Raw genomic sequence first — 6,000 nt, 5'->3', positions numbered from 1 at the left:
CACTCTCCAACTCCAAAGCCAGCTTTACTCTTCAATTTGACTGGTACTACAAAAAGATCATTTGCATTATATGTCTATAGAGAATAACAGAAACAAATATTTGGAAAGATTTATGAAAGTTTATGCCATTGGAAATGTGATACACTAATAGGTTAATTACTCTTTTTCTTGGGACATTTTATCTGGAAGATTTGTCCTTTTTCTTCAGATGTCTCCTTTGTCCAGTGATATTTGGATTCCATAGCTGAATGCCTTTATACTTCTGAAAAGACAGAAACAAAATCCTTCACCAACCCTAATTTTGGGGAGGTTCTCTTTTGGCAAGTGATATTTGATTAAATGAAAAGCATTTGTTAGTTTTATACATTAGTTAAGAATAAATGGCTATGCTACTTGATGAATTATCATGTCATCTAATTAAGAGGTGTCTCTTGTTCAAATTGTATCTTTATCAATTTTGATTTTTTTCTTTTTTCTTTTCTTTTTTGTGGAAATAAAGCAAAACCTTTTCCGCAATGTATGTCCTGGTTTCCATTCTGAGGTCAAAACAACTTTAAAGTATACCAGCTGATTTAATTCCATAGTTTCTTTTTATTATCTAATGTATCTCAGCAGCTGTTGTTTCTTTCTCATTAGCACTTTTAAAATTCAAAGTTAATAAAGTATTATGCAATTACTTCTTGGGACCTTTATTACCCCTTTCTGTTTATTTAGCATATCCTTTAGAATATTATTTAATTTTTCTGTAGTTGCCTGTCCTGTTGGTTTACCCGTAATGTGCTTTATATTATAACAAGTAAAAAATTTCTTAGATACATAAGCTAGAACATTGTCCATCTTAATTTGTGCAGATATATTCATCATGGCCATAACTTCTAACAAATATGTAATTGCCGAATCAGCCTTTTCTGAACTCAAAGTAGTTGCCCATTGAAATCCTGAATCGGTATCAATGGTATGGAGTACATATTTTAGATTTTCAAATTCTACAAAATGGAACAAAATTTGTCTGCCAGATTAGATTCCTTTGAGTTTTCTTTGGGTTACTTTCTGCAGGTAGTGGAATTTGATTACATAAAGAACAAGTAGTACATTTCCTTATAATTTTCTTGGCTTGTTGACATGTGATTAAAAAATCTTGTTTTTTAAAAGATTTATTTATTTATTATGTATACAGTGTTCTGGGCACCAGATCTCATTATAAATTGTAGTGATAGTGGTGGGCTTCGTTCCCACTGCCTGGCTCACGGCTAGTTTTACCTGAAATCATTACACGGAAACTGCATTCATTTAAACACTGCCTGTCCCGTTAGTTCTAGCCTCTTATTAGCTAATTCTCACATCTTGATTAACCAGTTTCTAATAATCTGTGTAGCACCACGAGGTGGTCGCTTACTGGGAAAGATTCAGCATGTCTGACCTGGCTGCTGGCTCCATGGCATCTGCTTGACTCTGCTTCTTTCTCCCAGCATCCTGTTCTGTCTACTCCACCTATCTAAGCTGCTGTACTAGCAAAAGCCAAGGCAGTTTCTTTATTAACCAATGAAAGTAACACATAGACAGATGACCCTCCTACACCAATAAATGGGTTGAGCCATCATGTGGTTGCTGGGAATTGAACTCAGGACTCCAGAAAAGCAGTCAGTCCTCTTAACCTCTCAGCCATTCTCCAGCTCCAAAAATCTTATTTTTAAACCCTTGCTGTTGATATGATTTTTTATGCAATTAGGAGGACCCCAGGACATTTCTAATAAATAGTTGATCAGTTTCTCCATTACCTTTTGCTAGTGGCCTTAGCAGACCCATATGGGATTAGATGTCTGATATATATAGTTATGGCCATGATGAATATATCTGCACAAATTAAGATGGACAATGTTCTAGCTTATGTATCTAAGAAATTTTTTACTTGTTATAATATAAAGCACATTACGGGTAAACCAACAGAATAGGCAACTACAGAAAAATTAAATAATATTCTAAAGGATATGCTAAATAAACAGAAAGGGGTAATAAAGTTCCCAAGAAGTAATTGCATAATACTTTATTAACTTTGAATTTTAAAAGTGCTAATGAGAAAGAAACAACAGCTGCTGAGATACATTGGATAATAAAAAGAAACTATGGAATTAAATCAGCTGGTATACTTTAATCATATATATAAAATGATTCCTATTCCTGGTTATTTATTGTAATGGAATAAATAATGAAACCAATTCTGCATAATTTGGTATAAACTCAGTGCTTTTAATATACAAAACAACCCTTTTTGCATATTGTGCATCAGTAACTCTGCCCAGAAGTTACATAAAATTCATTAATGGTGTGAGAACAGCATGTAATTCTGACTTTTTTTTCAAAACCTTTACTGGCATTTATTTATTTATTTATTTATTTATTTATTTTTATAAAAGTTTATTAATTTATAAAAGTTTCCATATCTGCCCCTCCTCCCAACACCCTCCCCTCCCCCACTCCCTCTCCATCCCCCAGAGCAGTCAGGGTTTCCTGCCCCGTGGGAAGTTCAAGTTCTTCCCCCCTCCCTCCAGGTCCAGGAAGGTGAGCATCCAAACAGATTGGATCCCAAAAATCCAGTATATGCAGAGGAAACAAGTCCTAGTGCCATTGTCAATGATTTCTCAGAAAGTCCCCATGCCAGCCACATTCAGAGAATCCGGCCACATTCAGAGAATCTGGTTGGATCACATGCTTGTTCAGTCCCACTCCAACTGGCCTTAGTGAACTCTCATTAGCTCAGTCCCCTTGTATCAGTGGGTGAATGCACTCCTCATGGTCCTGCCTTTCTTGTTCATGTTCTCCCTCCTTCTGCTCCTCATTTAGACCTTGGGGGCTCAGTCCAGTGCTCATTGTGGGTCTCTGTCTCAATCTCCATCCATCAACGGGTGAAGGTTACCTCTGATCTTGCCTTCCTTGCTCACGTTCTCTTTCCTTCTGCTTCTCATTTGGACCTAGGGAGTTAAGTCCAGTGTTCCAATGTGGGTCTCTGTCTCTATCTCCATCCATCGCCAGATGAAGGTTCTATGGTAATATGCAAAATATTCATCAGTATGGTTATGGGCCAAGGCCGGTTCAGGCACCCTCTCCTCTGTCCAGAGAACAATCTGGGGATCTCTCCTTGGACCTGGGATCCTCTCAAGAATCAAGTCTCTTATAAACCCTAAAATGAAAGGTATGCATTGGAAGAAGGAAAGCATCTTTAACAAATGGTGCTGGCATAACTGGATGTCAACCTATAAAAGAATGAAAGTAGATCCATATCTATCACCATGCACAAAACTCAAGTCCAAATGGATTAAAGACATCAACATTAATCTGACCACTTTGAACCAGATAGAAGAGAAAGTGGGAAGTAGTCTACAAGACATGGGCACAGGAGACCACTTCCTACGTAGAACACCAGTAGCACAGACAATAAGAGAATCAATGAATAAATGGGACCTCCTGAAACTGAGAAGCTTCTGTAAAGCTAAGGACACCGTCAGTAAGACAAAAAGGCTACCTTCAGACTGGGAGAAGATCTTCACCAACCCTTCATGAGACAAAGGCCTGATCTCCAAAATACACAAAGAACTTAAGAAACTAGACACTAGAACTCTAATTAACCCAGTTAAAAAATGGGGTGCTGATCTGAACAGAGAATTCTCAACAGAAGAACTTTGAATGGCCAAAAGACACTTAAGGACATGCTCAACATCCTTAGTGATCAGGGAAATGCAAATCAAAACAACTATGAGATACCATTTTACACCGGTCAGATTAGCTAAAATCAAAAACACCAATGATAGCCTATGCTGGAGAGGATGTGGAGAGAGGGGAACTCTCATCCATTGTTGGTGGGAATGCAAACTTGTACAGCCACTGTGGAAATCAGTGTGGCGGTTTCTCAGGAAACTGGGAGTCAACCTCCCTCAGGACCCAGCAATTCCACTCTTGGGAATATACCCAAGAGATGCCCTATCATACCACAAAAGCATTTGTTCAACTATGTTCATAGCAGCACTATTTGTAATAGCCAGAACCTGGAAACAACCTAGGTGCCCCTCAATAGAAGAATGGTTAAAAAAGATGTGGAACATATACACATTAGAGTTTTACTCAGCGGTAATAAAAAATGACATCTTGAATTTTGCATGCAAATGGAAGGACATAGAAAACGCTTTACTGAGTGAGATAACCCAGACCCAAAAAGAGGAATATGGTATGAAATCACTCATAAGTGGATTCTAGCCATAATTAACGGTCTTTGAGCCTATTATTCATGATCCTAGAGAAGCTAAATAAGAAGGTGAACCTGAAGAAAACCATGTAGTTATCCTCCTGGAGTTTGGAAGTAGATAAGAGTGCCAGACAGCCTTAGGTGCATGGAGGGGTGAGGGGGTTGTTGAAAGGGGAGAGGGTTAGAGAGAAGGGAGTAGGGGAGGAATGGGGAAAGCTCGGGGGATTTGGATGGGGGGAGGGAGGAAGGATGGATATGGGAGCAGGGAAGTGTATATAATTCTGACTTTTGGACAAAATCATAAGGACTACCATCCACTTTATTTAAATTTTCTGATTTGTAGACTGCTTTTCCTGAATTATATGCATTTGTATAGTGTAGTAGCATTTCAGGCTCTAAGACTGCTGTAATCAAGTCTCTCCAGTCTTGAGAGATAATTCTATTACAAGTTGACCATGAGTTTAACATATGCTTCACAAATAGTGATTGCATGCCATATGAGACTATCACTTCATTGAATCTGCTTAAATCTAACATTGCCACAGAAGTCCAATCATTTTTACAAAGCCTCAATCATTTGGCAATTCCTGTAAGGTTCCTGGATATATTAAGGTTGGTTGTTTGCAAACCTTAGGTTGTTCCTTTCTAACCTTATAATGCAATACTGAAATTGGTTCTCCTTTAAATTCCATTGTCTTCATTTGAATATCTCTATGATCAGTTTTATTAAGTTTTTCTAAGGTCTGTATCTTGGCATCCATATGAAACAACTTTTTAAAAGAATTATTTAGCCATTACTGAGATAAAAAGAGTTTATGTGCTACATGCTCATTCTCAGAGTTAAAGTTCTAAGCATAGCTCCTATCTGATGGTCCCAGAGCTAGAAATAATGATACCTCCACCATTTTAAAAGTGGAGAGAGGTAGAACCAACATCCAGAGCAGCTGCAACCAAGCTGCTTACCATTTTAAAAGCTCTTCAAGACAGTAAAGAATTACAGATAATGCAATAAGGACAGATTAAGACATAAAAGAACTCTAAATGGGTCACAGTGTTGAATAAAGGAACAAAGGCTTGGGAGAGAGAAGAAAAAAGAGTACAGAGAGTTATAAAAATGTAAATGGTTTAAAAGATAAAACAATGTCTTTAAAGACAAAGTACAGACAATCATAGATCAAAAGGAGTTAAGAAAAAACAATCCACATAAAGATGAAAAATTCACAGAGAATTGGATTATGTATATTATTGTAATTCTTTGTAATTTTTGACTGTGAAGGAACTAAGTACAGAAGACATTTCATTGTATGGACTTCAAAGCTAAACCAGCATGTATATTATAAAGGTATTTTTGACTTCAGAATTTGGGTCTAAAGATATGCTGCTTTGGAATTGAATTCAAAAGGTATGTTACTTTGGAGAAGAGATTTTGCTTTTGTTTTCACAGAAAATAAGAAGCTGTAGATTTATTCAGAGTTAAGAAAAATCATCTTTGACCAAGGGAGGCCACCTAAAAAATTTCTGACAGGAATAGATGGCCCAGATGTTTCAGTTCTTCATCCAGAACAGGTTCAAGACTGCTGCCTGAGATGATCAAGACTCAGAGGATACTCCAGTCAGGACTTGATGATAATTCTAAAATTTCTTTAGGTCCCCATAAGATTATCAGCGCCCCCAACCAGCAGGAAGTAGCCTGAATTACTACGCCCACATTTCCAACAAATGGACTATGGGTATTTTCCTTTGTTTAAAAAAAAAAGAGGGAA

The sequence above is a fragment of the Myodes glareolus genome, chromosome 5 (genome assembly GCF_982192425.1).
Source record: "Myodes glareolus chromosome 5, mMyoGla1.1, whole genome shotgun sequence".
NCBI lineage: Eukaryota > Metazoa > Chordata > Mammalia > Rodentia > Cricetidae > Myodes > Myodes glareolus.
This window is presented reverse-complemented; position numbering follows the sequence as displayed.